The sequence below is a fragment of the Panthera tigris genome, chromosome B3 (assembly GCF_018350195.1).
Source record: "Panthera tigris isolate Pti1 chromosome B3, P.tigris_Pti1_mat1.1, whole genome shotgun sequence".
Lineage (NCBI taxonomy): Eukaryota > Metazoa > Chordata > Mammalia > Carnivora > Felidae > Panthera > Panthera tigris.
This window is the reverse complement of record NC_056665.1, coordinates 46,695,320-46,709,626: the sequence shown is the minus strand read 5'-3', so window position 1 is coordinate 46,709,626 and position 14,307 is coordinate 46,695,320. Positions and strand designations below refer to the sequence as shown.

The window sequence follows — 14,307 nt, the reverse complement described above, 5'->3', positions numbered from 1 at the left end:
CTTCCCATATTATCTTATAAGTTTAATGTAATTTCAATAAAAATCACAATTTAGAAAGGGAATAACCAAAATGATTCTTTTTTTTAAATATTTTTTTATAACGTTTTATTTATTTTTGAGACAGAGAGACACAGAGCACGAACGGGGGAGGGGCAGAGAGAGAGGGAGACACAGAATGGGAAGCAGGCTCCAGGCTCTAAGCCATCAGCCCAGAGCCCGATGTGGGGCTCGAACTCACAGACCGCGAGATCGTGACCTGAGCTGAAGTCGGACACTTAACCGACTGAGCCACCCAGGCGCCCCCAAAATGATTCTTAAATTGTTCAAAAATCGTGAACAAGTAACGGCTAATAAATGGCCCCTCAAATATATAATGCTAGACAAAATAGAAGTTCATTTCTCATTCACAGAAGTCCAAAATGGGCATTTCAAATGGGCAAGCAGCTCTTTTTCAGAGAGACTCAGGGGCCCAGGCTCCTTCCACCTTATAGATCCCCCATCTCAACACAGGGTTTCTTTCCAAAGTTGTCTTCGGGATCCTTTCAGTCTGAGATAGCTGAGAAGGGGAAAGATGGTAGAGAATTGCTTATGTGAGGTCTTATTTTTATTGGCAATTCTGGAGGTGCCACACATTGCTTTCCCTTTACATTCCTTTCCCAGGTCTGGATGGCATTGATCATGTGACTATAACTAACTGCAAGGGAGCCTGGGAAATGCAGTCTGGTCGCATGCCTAGAAGGAAAAAAAAAAAAAATGGTTGGCAAAGAGTCTACACAGTTTGCCATAGCACCAGATGGGGAAGTCCAGAAACAGACCACAGCATATGTCAGAATTTATAATGTGATAAATACGGCATTTCAAATCAGTGAGGAAATTACAGTCAATTAACAGGGCTTGGACAATTATTGGTTATATCTTTACCCTCACATACAGAATAAAATAAATTCCAGATGTACTACATTTAAGTATATATATAAAAAAAGAAACCTTTCAAAAACTAGAGTAAATATAGCCTGTTTGATATTTTGGTGGAAAAGGCCCTTGTAAGCAGAGAAAGGGAAGAAATCATAAAGGAAAATTGATAGTTTGAGTATTTAAAAATGAAAAACTTCTGTATGCTGAAATTAAAAAAAAAACAATTAAAAAGGCAAGTGACAAAAGGAAAAACTACTATTTGAGAGCAAAAAGATTAATATCCTAAATACAAGAAAGTTCCTAATAGCAATGAGAAAGAGATGAATTCCTCAGCTGAGAAATAGGAAATAAAATGAGATGTAGGTGGCTAACAAACATATAAAAAAATAAATCTCAGCACCAACAAGGATTCCTGAGAAAGACTATGACCTTACCAGCCCTCTCTGAGCTCTAGCTTTTCCATCTATGAAACTAGAATAAACTCAGAAACTGTTCGTGGGGCTCTGTTTAATTAAATGAGATAACCCAAGTACAGCACGCAGTAAACAACAAATACGAGTTATTGCCATTCTTATTCTAAGTGTTCATGGTGTATTTTTAGGTGAAAAAAGAAAGAGTTAAAACGTACACTCAGTCTGATGTCATTTATTATTCACATATACCCCCATCCACCAAGGAAAGGAACACAGCAGGATTTTAGCAGGATTGTTTCTTGCTTGTGGCCATAGGAACAACTGTAATTTTCTCCTTCATACATTTTGGCGATTTCCAAAATTTTCAAAATAAACATGTATTGTTATGTTTACAATTATAAAAAATTTAAGTGCTCATCTTTGAATCATTGTTGAGTGACCCGAAATTATTTCTTAAATTCATCTGGGACTTATTAGTTTCTGAAACCAGACTCTGTCTTCAAAACCGCTGTCCAGAGGCCTGAGCAGGGGAAAATCACAAATAGGCTTTGCCTCAGTTTCAGCTCAGTGACAGAATCTCTTTTTTGCTTGTCCAAATGAGGTGTGAGATCATTACCCCTGAAGGACTCAGAATGTGAACTGAAACACTCTGAACAAAACTAGATTGTAACAGATAGGATTCCAAGGAGGGCAAAATGATACATATAGGGATAGGGCAGCACTTGGTGCCTGGCTCCTCTCAACCCTGGTTGGTGCTCCTTTGCTGTTGTTCCGTTCCTTCAGCGACTTCCTTCCTTATCTCCCACTTTCTTTTCTGGGCTTCCCCTTGCCCACTGCGGTTGTTTCTTGGGAAAGTTAACCTGGGTCTCAGTTTCCTCATCTACAAAATGGGGTGATTAGTACCTTCCTGATCATATTGTTTTATATAATGCACTTAGGATAATGCCTGGCACACAGTAGGTAAAAGGACAGTAAAAGGACGCTGTTATTATTCTTCAAATGTCAACGTATAGAACTATATATTCACTTTTTTTGGTCTTGTTTCTAGGGCGGGAAGTGAAGTAGGGCTCTGGGGTTTGGGTGAAGCTCACCTTTGCCTATACTGTACTTGGATAGGTAGTTTCTGAATAGCTTCAACTAAACAAGTTTCATTACACATTCATTATAGCTTGTCCCTGAAATGAACAAATCAGGAGCGTATCATGAAGAAGTCTGCTTGTGATACAGTTCCCACATGTAGTACCTTCTCAGTCACAGCTCTTCTAAGGGAAGGCGCCTCACCCAAAGCCCCTAGTATGGGCAGGGTGGTCATATATTATCTCTGGAGAGCCACTTCCTTCCTTGGCCACACCTGATTAGACCAGCATGTGCTCCTGACACAAGGGCCACCAAATGAATGAGGGCTGACTAATGGCCTGTGACCATGTTAAGGGGAAACTTTTTTTACTCCACCCCTGTTATTCTAGAAATACCCTCTTGGTTCTCCTCTGCCTGGGGAGTGACTGCTCTGATCCTCTTGAGGGTAGGCTGCTTCTAAGGGGTCATGCATTCTGGTGCTCCTCTGGGGTTGGCCCCTGGGTGGCTGGGAAGACAGGTGTGAGGGGATCCTGCCCTGGTCCCAGCTGTCTGTGATGGGTGGTACTCTGCTTGAGAATGGGCTTTCCTTAGCAGGCCCATGTGGCTCTCCACTATTCCCTCCTCCATTGTGGCTCAATCAGCGACAATAGTGCCATATTGGCTTTATTGGCTCTGTGCTTTATTTCCAGCTTATTCAAAACTTGAGTAGGGAAGAGGAGTGTTCTTTATTGGAGGCCTTCTCTATGATCCCAAAAGAAAAGGCAGCTGGGCTCATCAAAGCATCCCTCAGCCATACAAAGATTGAACTCGGCAGTCCTTTTAAATACCCAACAGAAAACTCTTCTAATGTGCAGAAGGGGGCGTGCGTTAGCATATTCATGGCAGAGGTGAAAAACTGGAACCTGTCTACATCTTAATCAAGAGTGGATAGATAGGTGAAATGTGCTTTTATTTACTTTTACTTTTTTCACTTTATTTACTTGATGGAATATATACCATGCTTAAAAGGGATAAGCTAGGTTTATATGTTTCAATATGGATGTAGATCAAAATCATTATGTTGAATGAAAAAGGAAAGTCACAGCATGTGATAACATTTATGTAAATGAAAACACACACACAAAAGAGAATCCTATATTGTTTGTGGATGTGCGTGTATGAGAGAGAACCAAAAGACTAAATCAAAGCAGTGACAGTGAGTGATGGTGATTGGTTTAGGAGAAAGAGGGAAAAGGAAAGTAGACTTAGGTTGGCTCAGGAGAATTCTATCAGCAATATTTTACTTTTTATTTTTATCTTTTTATTATTTTTTAAAATTTATTTATTTTGAGAGAGAGTGTGCATGTGCGTACATGTGTGAGAGGGGTAGGGATGGAAAGAGAGAGAGAGAGAGAGAGAGAGAGAGAGAGAGAGAATATCCCACGCAGGCTCCCTGATGTTATTGAAGAGCCTGATGTGGGACTTGATCTCCCCAACAGTGAGATTAGGACCTGAGCTGAAATCAAGAGCTGTACCGACTGAGCCACCCAAGTGCTCCTGTTTTTACACTTTTTAAAAGATTTTATTTGTAAGTAATCTCTATACCTGATGCAGGGTTCGAACTCATGAGCCTGAAACCAAGAGTCACATGCTCTACTGACTGAGCCTGCCAGGCACCCCGATATTTTACTTTTTAAGAAAGAATCTAAGCACATATTGTATAATTTTAAAAGGCGTACACATAGGAAAAATTCAGTAAGCAAAGATGACAAAATACCAACAGTTGCTCATCCCATTTCATGGAAAAGTGGTTGTGCTAGATTATGCATTGTACTTTTCTGAAAAGAAACCTTTTCTAAAACAAAAGGAAATCACATAAAATGGGGGTTGCTCTAGAAGGAATCTTCCAGATCTAGGAAGCACAGGGGCCGGACAATTAGTGTCAGGGTGGCAGGTGGAAGACTGTGCTGTGGCTGAGGAGGAGAGGTCAAGGCAGGTGGGGAACACCTTCAAATTGGACTGGAGAGACCAGGGCTGAACCAGCAGAGTAAGCCAGCACCCAAGATCCTGTCCCAGGATCCCACCCAACACCATGTCACATTTAGTTCTCATGTCTCCTCAGGCTCCTTCTGGCTGTGACAGTCTCTCAATTTCCTTGTCTTTGTTGACCTCAAGGTCAGTTTGGGGGAAGTACCTATCAGGTATTTTGCAGGATGCTCCTCTGCCGAGATTTGTCTGATGTTTTCCTTGTGATTACAGCAGGGTTATATGTTCTTGGGAGGAAGATCACGGAGGGCAAGCGCCTTCTCATCTCATCACATCCAGGGAAACTCCTATCAACGTGGCCTGTCACTGTTGACCTGGGACTTGATCTCCTGGAAGGTTACATTTTAAAAGTTGTTTTTCCAGTCACTCTGTTGACCCAAGTAGTGACTGTAATGGAAGAGAACAGTCATCTCCAGTGGGGGCAGCTCAGCCTCACAGAGCACCCCGGAAAAGGTCGCCTTGATCCCACTTGTGGGAAGGCCTGGCTCAGCCTGTCCCCTCAGACAGGAGGTAGGCGGGGCAGGCCTTGAGCTCCAGCTGGAGGGCCCCGAGGCTCGGAGCAGGGAATGGGAAACTTCCCGGGCACACAGGAAAACCACCAGTGGAAACCAGATTCTCCTTTCCCAGGCAGTGGGGAGGGGTATCTCAAGAGTACTAGCATTTACATTTAATAAATATTTAGAGAAAAGACCAAACTTCACTTCCTGTAGCTGATAAAGGCCCTCGGAAATATTGGGGCCTTGCTACTTTGCAGCAAGCCTTTAATGCGTCCTAGTTGGCGCCCTGTCACAGACCCTGCAGCTGCTATTTCAACACTCCTCCTTTTATCCACCCTCCACCATCCCTGGAGGGATCCTCTTAACCCCAGGGAACTGTTTATTTCCTCTCCTGTAGGGAGGACGAGAGTCTGTCCTCAGCTGCCACACTGCACCTTGACCCCCCCCACCCCAACCCATGTCTGCCTCTCTCCCCTGCCCAGCCCTTCGTCTCCCCACAACCCCACGATGTGCTCTCCTTTAACCTGCCCATTCCCCTGGCCTCTTCTTGTTCAGTGAGCCACACTCCAGCCTAGTTCCATTACCTTCAAGCTATTCCCTTGTTCCTCTCCTTTCTTTAAATGGTCCTTCCTGACCCTACGCTTACAACTCACCCCTCCTCACCTCTGCATTTCCTAGCACCGAGCTCCAGCCAGGACCAGACTATGTGTAGTTCCCGGAAAGCGTCAGCTGCTCTTTTTCCGGCCTCTGCGCCTGTTGTCCATGGCCTGAAACGCTGTCTCTGCCTGCTCCCCTCTGCCTGTGTCATTGGCTGACCAACCCCCACACTTCCTGGCTCACACCCTGACAGACCAGATTTTCAAAGCACTTCCTCCAGGAAGCCTTCCCTCACTCCCAGAAACCAGAACAGGCCCCTGTACGTACACTCAGAGCACCTTGTACAGCCCATCTTGGCACTTACCTGATGGTACTGAAACTGCCTGGTCTGTTCTCTGCCCCACGGATTACAAGCTCCTTGAGGCAGCAAGCACATCTTGCTTATCATTACATTCTTCAGATACCAGGCCTAACAAATAGTTGAAGCTCGAAACTACCTGTTGAGTTAAAGGAGCAGGCTAGCCAGCTGCTTCTGCCTTGAACATGAATTCCCATGTTCCTATCATTCATGACACTTTCATCACCGATCATCATCTTTATTTGCCTTCTGTATCAGCCACCTTGTGAAATGACCTTCTGAAGAACTTCCTCAACGCAGCGGTCAACGGTCCCTTCTCAGTCCTTGGTCCATTGGCTGAGACCTCTCCACTGGCTGTGACACTCTTGTCCGCTTTTCCTTCCTTTTAATTCTCTCCTCCTTGGATTTCTGAATGTTGTGCTCTCCTGCTTCTCTCCCCATTTCTGCGACCTCTTTCTCAGCATCTATCACCCTCTTCTCTCCCTTCTCCTGCTTTAACATGTCCCAACCTACTTTTGTCATGTTCCCTCCTAGGCTTGCTACTTGTCCTTGCTTCCCTATTTCTGGGAACAGCATCAGCAGAAGGGAGACTCAGCATCATTTTCAACTTCTTTCTCCCTTTGTGAGACCTTCTAATTAGGAGCCAGCAAGTCTATCAATTTCTGTTTCCCAAATGTTGCTCTAACCCTTGCTCTAGGTTAGGCCTTCATTCCTTCCAGGCTGGACTATTGATAGTTGTCGTCATCTCCAAACTGGTCTCACCCCCGGCTCCACTCCGGTGTCACCCCTGCCCAAACTTTCCTTTGCACTCTTCCGGTTGTGACGCATCATGGCTCGCAATGTCCAGTTGCTGTCTGTTCCCTCTGGAATAAAGCTCACACTTCTGGGAAGAATGCGAGGCCTTCCTCAAATAGCACAACCAACCTTTCGAACCTGATCTCCCAGCACAGGAACCCTTCCTTCTTGCACTTGAACTACTTCCTGCCCTGCCCTGTCTACCTCCTCTGGCTTCTGCCTGAACTGTCCTTGCCCACCATGCATGTGGAAATCTTACCCAGTTTTCATGCTTTGTATAAACGTCGCTTCTCCTATGAAGTCTTCCCTAATATCTTGCCTTTGCTCTTTATTTTATGTCAGGATGTCATCAAGCTCTCCTTGGCAAATCAGTCCTGAAATCTCAGGTGCTTGACCCACTTATTTGCCTCTCATGCCACACAGTCTCACGTGAGTCAGGCAGCTCACCTTGGTAACTCTTCCCCAACAGTGACTCAGGGGTCCCAGCTGCTTCTGTTTGTCTACTCTGCCATCTCAGAAGTGTCTGCTTCCAGGGTTGAGGAGGTGAAAGGGGAGGTCTGGAGAATGCTTGCCCACTCTTAGCAGCCTCATCACTTCCGCTCACATTTCCAGTGGTGGGAGCTCAATCACAGGGCCTGGAATGACCTACACAGGAGGGTGGAGAAGGTAGGAAAGCACATGGACATTGGGTCAGCATTGCTGGGCCACAGGGTCCTGCAGCCAGGGTGACCACCCTGTTTGCCTGGGACTGTCTGGGTTCTAGCCCTGAGAAGCCCGGTATCCCAGAAAAGCCCCGGATCCTAGGCAAACTGAGAAGGCTGGTCGGTCACCCCACCTCCAGCTCTTGGCTCTTGTACTCCTGTACAACTATGTCATCCTCGTCTGTTTCCACTTCATCCAGATGTAGATTACAGACTTCCTGAGAGCAGGGACTGGATTGCGCGGATCTTTTTCATCCCCGCAGGGTCAAGAACATTGTCTAGTGAGTAGATAACCATAAATTTGCATAGAGATTTAAAATGTCTTTTTGGCTTTTGATTACGTGAATAATACATATTCAATGTAAACACACACACACACACACACACACACACACACACACAGAACCACCCCAGGTGAACAAAAAGGGAGAAAACAATTTTTAAAATTACCTTAATTACTAGCCCTTCTTAGAAATGACCACTCAGCTTTCAGGTTCAGGCTCACACCCACACATTCGAGTCTGTAAGTGAATTGTAAAGAAAAACCGGGTCATATTTCACAGGCTGTTCTCTAAGTTCTTTTTCTCATTGAACAATATATCTCATAAATGTCTATGGCATTAAATTGAAAATGATATAATTAAATGACTTGCATTTATTAGGCCCAAATTGTAACATAGCTGGGAATACTGGTATGATTAGCAGCTGGATCATGTTCTATAACTTGGCATGCTAACCATTTGGTATAATTGACTGGTGGTATTTCCTTTTTTGAAGTAAATGTAAGTGATAGAAATTGTTCCAGAACATTGCAAAAGATGGGCAGCTACCCAGTTCATTTCATAAAGCTTACATAACCTTGATACTTCAAACTGATCAAGAGATCATTAAAAAAAAAAAAAAAAGACAGAAAACCTATAGGCCAAGCTCTCTTAGGAATACAGATCTTAAATGAAAAACAAGGAAATATACTGTAAGAAGATACCAAATAAACTAATAATAACGTTTAATAAGACAATAACCCAATCCTCATACAGACCTTCCAATACGTCAGCCAGTAGTCTGAGTGCTTTACATATGCTAACTAGTTAATCCTCATGACATCCTGTGAGGAAACCTTTTATGGGTGAAGAAATAGGTCCAGAGTGTGAGTAACTTGTCCACGGTCCACGGTGACCACCCTCTAGGACTACGTCGGTCTTTTATTCCAGCAATGCATGGATGGGTCATTACAAGGGCATGTCCTGATACAATGGAGTACAACAGTAGGTTTAACAAGGAAAACAAGGTCATCTTGATACTAAAAAAGGCATTTGAGAAACAGTGATATCTCTTTTAATGAAAGTATTACAAAAAATAGAAGCAGAAGGGTGTTTGTTTATACTAAAAAGTATATATTTCAAACAATGCATTTATTAAAATTTAGGTTCAAAGTTCAGATCCCTCAATTCTACCTATTAGCAATTGAAATATAAATCACCTGGGAATACTTTATAGGCCATAGGAAAGCTTTCTCTTTTCTACAGAGTATTTGTCTGTGTTTGAAAATGTTGAGAAAAAAATCCATAAACTTCTGTTCTGAGAGAATGCCTCAACATTTTTATCCATATATGCTTTTTCCTTCCTGAATTAGGATCACAGTTATACCATTTTGAAACTCGTTTTCTTTCTTTCACTATTTACTGTGAATAATCTCCTTTGTCATGAAGTTCTCTCATATATGAACTTTAATGGCTGCATAATATTCCATTAAAAGGATGTACCATAATTTAACCATTTAACCTCTATGTTGGACACTTAAGAGGTTTCCCTTTTCCCTTTTTCTTCCTTCCTTCCAAGCCTCCTTCCTTCCTTCCTTCCTTCCTTCCTTCCTTGCCTCCTTCCTTCCTTCTTTCCTTCCTTCCTTGCCTCCCTCCCTCGTTCCTTCTTTTCTCTCTCTTTCCTTCTCTTTCTTTCTTTCTTTCTTTCTTTCTTTCTTTCTTTCTTTCTTTTTTTCCTGGCTATTATAAGTAGTAACACAATTCATATCCTTGCCCCTAAACCCTCTTTCACAGCCCTGATGGTTAATTTAGGTCAAATTCCTAGAAAAGAGCTCCACATCTTTTATGTTTCCTGCCAAATTACCTTCCTGGAATATTTGCACTAATTTATGCTTCTTCCAATAATATAGGAGAGTGCCATTTCTGCCACACTCACATCTTCCAATAATTCAAGTGAGACCTGTATGTGATTACATACAGAAGATGTTGCAAAAACTGATCGTTGAGATGCATCAACCTTCTCAATAAGAGGGAACATACGCCACAAAGCTGTTTATGCCTCCCAAAATAATTTACAAATTTAATCCAATGCCAATAGGAATTTTCTTAGAATTTGCCTCAAGGATTCTAAAAGTTATCTGGAAGAAGGAACAAGGGAGAGTATCAGCAACTGTTGTAAAAGAGAAGAGTGAGGACAGGGGCCAATTCTCATTGAAAAAAAATGTTTTAAATTATTTTTTTTATGTTTATTTTTGAGAGAGAGAGCATGACCAGGGGATGGGCAGAGAGAGGACCCGAAGCAGGTTCTGCACTTACAGCAGCAACCCCAACATGGGGCTCAAAGTCACGAACCATGAGATCATGACCTGAGCTGAAGTCAGATGCTCAACCAACTAAGCCATCCAGGCGCCCCTTCTCATCAAACTTCTGAAAAGCAGTAGTAGTTAAAGCACTAGCTATGTGAATCCAAGCCCATTTCCTTGTCCTTTGTGCCAAGCTATTCTTCCACACAGATTAGCTGTTGGCAAAAGAGGTCTTCTCACCAGCTGATAAAGCCTTGTGGAACTCAAGGTCGTAGCTGCCACTTCAATCCCACGTTTTAATTAATTAAGAGCAGAGAGAAATCCAAATGCAAGTTTGTTATTTTTCACAAGGCCTTGCTTTCCATGGGGAGGGGCTCCCAACAGAAACTAGATACACTATCAGTGGGCCTAACTGCCTCTCTTCTATCTTACTGCTTGTTGAATATGATAAAAACAGCTATATTTACACCATGCTATTAACTTTTTCAAGAACTTTCTAGGGCCCCAGTTGAGTGCACAGGCAGGACGAGGAGGCACAACTATAGCTCCAGATGAAATTCAGAATTCCCGTGATTATACAGGAGTGGGGGACGTGCTGGCACTTTGGCTGGTTGTCGGCTGTGTTAGAGCCCCTGACGTAAAGACAGGAAAATGGAGCTGTTTGTGCCCCCAGACTCAACATTTTTTTAATACCAGGGATTAGACTCCTTCCCTGACTGCTGTAGTTTAAAACATGGTCCTCAGAAAACACGAGGTCCCTCTCTATAAAAGCACAAGTTCATTTGCTGAAACCCATCTGTGGGAAACTTTCCCATAGAATGTTGTTCCCCAGGACTTCCCATTTAAATTATTTGAAAGAAGGACACCATCAACACATAAGGAATTTGAGAGAGAGAGGCACCCACTCACCCACCCACACAGATGCTCACATACAGCAAAATCAAACCAGTTGGCATTGACACCCAAGCCCTCTGAGTTCAAAGGCAAGAGCCACCTCAGAGTTCCCACCATCTGAAGAGGACCTTGGCTTTTTCCTTTGAAGTGTTTCCTTTGAAGGTCAAGGTAAAGGGGCCATGTTGACTCAAGAAATTGCTAATCTATAGAAGGATGTGGCCTCTGCTCCATCACACATTTGTAATGTTCACATGAGGTTAACAAAACAAATGGTTTTGACTGTAATGCGTGAGCTGGGGCCAGCCTTTCTTCTCAACTTGTCTTCATCACAAGAACATTCCTTTGGGATAAGGTGAGACCCAGGCTAAGAAAGAACTCACAGGGTTCGAAACCGGTTGCAGGGTTCATTTTGAGCCTCTTGAATCTCTGTAGTCATGCTATCAGAACCGGTCTCCTGAAGTTGGCTACTGTGTGCCACAGAATGAAGACTGTGCTTGGAGACAGAAGATCTGGATCAAATCCCAACTCCTTTGTCGCTTATTACACACTGCCATTCCTGATGGGTTTCTTCACAGTTCTTGACCTGCCTAATTCCTGTTGAAGCATTTCTTAAAACAAGCTGAAAATGTTAAAAAACAAACAAACCCAAATAAGACTTTTTCAGCATAGAAGCCAGAAGTTACGTAGGACTTAATAAGATGGTTTCTAAGAAGTAGATACCTTGGCATACAAGAGAAACACCATCACCGAGATAGTCTGAGCCCAGGCACAATTTTGGCAGGGTAGCAATTTGTAGAGTGTTTAGCAGGCCCAGTTATACTAAAAAACAAAAACAAAAACAAAAACCAAACCCTCCCAACAATACAAGAAGCATCACTAGAATGTTTGCAGCAGATATATCATTTATCTTGGTATCTCCAGTACCCAGCACAAGCGCTGGCATACATTAGTCGAATTCAATTCATTAGGAGATGCAGCACATTCTCTCCACACTCATCCCTACCCTCATTCACACAAATATTTGGTCTCAATTGTGGGCATACTAAAAATGATATGTGTCACAATCTAAAAGTGTTTCTCCATCTGGAGAGAGTAGGTTATCTGGCAGAGTCAAAAGACTGGAAATAACAGATCATTACAAAAGACTTTGATCAAATATTTTGTTTTGAGGTTGATACTGGTTACATACCTCCCCCAACCCCACCCCCTTACTAATAAGGTCACCCATGGGATTTGGAATGGATGTTGCATATGCCAGTCACCAAATGGCCTGCTTCAGAGCCCCAAAGGGTCATATGTTTGGATAAAGTCCCTCCAGCCTCTTTGTTGTTGTTTATCTCGAGTCCTAATTCAAGGGGATTCTTCCATCACTTTTTTTTCCCCAATGGAAATGCCACCCAGAGAGCTAGGAGATCAACAACAGAGTGTGTAAGGTAGGTGGGGATGGAGCCTATTAGTTTAGGTAAAAGAACAGGCATGCTTGGGGTTTAAAAGAGTGATTTTGCCTACCCTAAGTTAGAATTTTACATATAAATATGAATATAAAAAATATATACATAAAGCCATATATAAACCTACCTTTCAATCTATCTATCTATCTATCCATCTATCTATCTATCTTATCATGTATCCATGCAGGTGCCTCTATATCTGGAGCTACTTGTACAGGGTATAAATGACATTTCAACACCTACATCAGCAGTGGGGCAAAAAGGAGCCAGTTTTCTCCATATTCACAGCATTTTGTATTGTTCCAAAACACTAGGTTCACTCAATCTTCACTACAACTCTGCAAGGTAGGGAGAGTGAAAATCATTTTCCCCATGTGAAGGTAAGATGTATGCCCACATCACTGTGGAAGACTGAGTCTCTCCTTACCCAGGAACTGGACTGGCCTCAAGCCACACTGGACACTCCCTAGCCCCTTGGTGGTCTTTATCGTCGAGAAGTGTCAAGAATGCCATTTATCCCATTCCTCCAGATGTTCTCCTAAGTGGGTGGTGGGAATGTCACCCTGCAGCCCTTCAGCCCGTCATGTGAATGAAGGCCCCTATGTGGATATTCTGAAGAAATCTGTCAGGAGAAGGTTGCTGAAATCCAAATGTGGACACTGGATGTGCCGGTGATGTCTCCACCATTTGGTCGCCTCAAAAGATGTTGGTTCAGCTGCTTTGGGAGGGATGGGAATGATATCTGGAGATGCAGGGCCAGAGGCCCACATTGTTTCTGAGGCATGGCTTGATGGTTGTGATTAATTGGGGAGATTGAGGCGGAACGGTCCATAGGAGTTAAAGGGGCTGATCTCTTAGATACCTTGGAAGTCCTACTTGTGAGCTCTGTAGATAATATGCAGTTGCTCAAACTTCCAGCACACAAAAAAAGAAGTGTTAGCAACAACTGCTTTATGTTCAATTCCCCTTTGGTCTCTTATCTACATTGCCACCAGAAGAAAACCAGACACTGACTCTTTCAACAGTGTAGAACCTTAACAGGATTTTTCTTTATGTAGTAGAACACTAAATGATTTCCCCCTCCTTTTTTACCTCTCTATTTTTTTTTCATATTGTCTACAAAAAAAAAAAATCCCAAGTATTCCTTTAGAACACTTTAAATGTGTTTTTAAAAATCCTTACATATGTTCTTTTGCCCTTAGGATAAACCATATATTTGTCCCTGATGACAAGACCTTCCATCTCAGTCTCCTGCTGTCCCCCTGTGTGTCCACCATGGAGCCATATATGCACCCCACCCCTCCCTGAGGAATCGCTCCCCATCTTGCTCTCCCCAACCACCCTCTGCTTTGTCCCCCTACCCGTGTGGTTCTGCATGGAAACCTGCTTGGGTCCTTAGTCTCCCTGGCTAACACCAAAGTATTATCTCCTATATGGCACCTATTCTGAGCCCAACCTCATTCCTGGCAGGTGCCCCATAGTCAACATACTCACAGTTCTGAGCAGTTGCTAGAAGTCACTCATACCTAGAGCAAAAAGGAAAATGTGAACATTTGAAAAAGCTCAGAATGTCTTTGGGAAAATACAGTGATGATCTAAGTTTGATTTCTTGCTTAAGTCTGGGATCGGCTTACAATATAACTTCCTGATGGGAAAGATAGAAGAAGTAAATTTAGTGTTGACAGAATAGATATTATAATTCTCTATACTTACGTAGGGATGAGAGTTTACAAAATGCATTTGAACTATGTTTTCTCTTCAACTTTTTAAGTTTATTTATTCATTTTTGAGAGAGAGAGAGAGAGAGAGCACAAGCAGGGGAGGGGCAGAGAGAGAGAGGGAGACAGAGAATCCGGAGCAGGCTCCAGGCTCTGAGCTGTCAGCACAGAGCCGAAGGCCGGGCTTGAACTCACGAGCCATGAGATCATGACCTGAATTGAAGTCAGACACTTAACTGACTGAGCCACACAGATGTCCTGGAAAAGTTCATTTTAAATTTGCCCCTCCTTGTGGCCTGTCAA

General features: G+C 43.1%; 1 long non-coding RNA gene across 3 annotated transcripts in view; it reads right to left on the bottom strand.

Moving 5' to 3' along the window:
* Window positions 1-251: 251 nt before the first annotated feature.
* LOC122239464 overlaps window positions 252-14,307 on the bottom strand; it is a 75,543-nt gene continuing 61,487 nt past the window's right edge. The window contains exons 4-12 of one of the 3 annotated variants that reach the window (XR_006218619.1): window positions 13,781-13,812; window positions 11,216-11,454; window positions 8,418-8,622; window positions 7,829-7,899; window positions 7,513-7,656; window positions 7,125-7,322; window positions 5,889-6,021; window positions 4,579-4,759; window positions 252-732 (exon numbers count right to left, since the gene is read on the bottom strand). This is a non-coding gene — a long non-coding RNA (uncharacterized LOC122239464). Of the gene's footprint in view, window positions 733-4,071; window positions 4,760-5,888; window positions 6,022-7,124; window positions 7,323-7,512; window positions 7,657-7,828; window positions 7,900-8,417; window positions 8,623-11,215; window positions 11,455-13,780; window positions 13,813-14,307 lie in introns of those variants that run through there. The other 2 variants (XR_006218620.1, XR_006218618.1) reach the window with 2 other exon arrangements.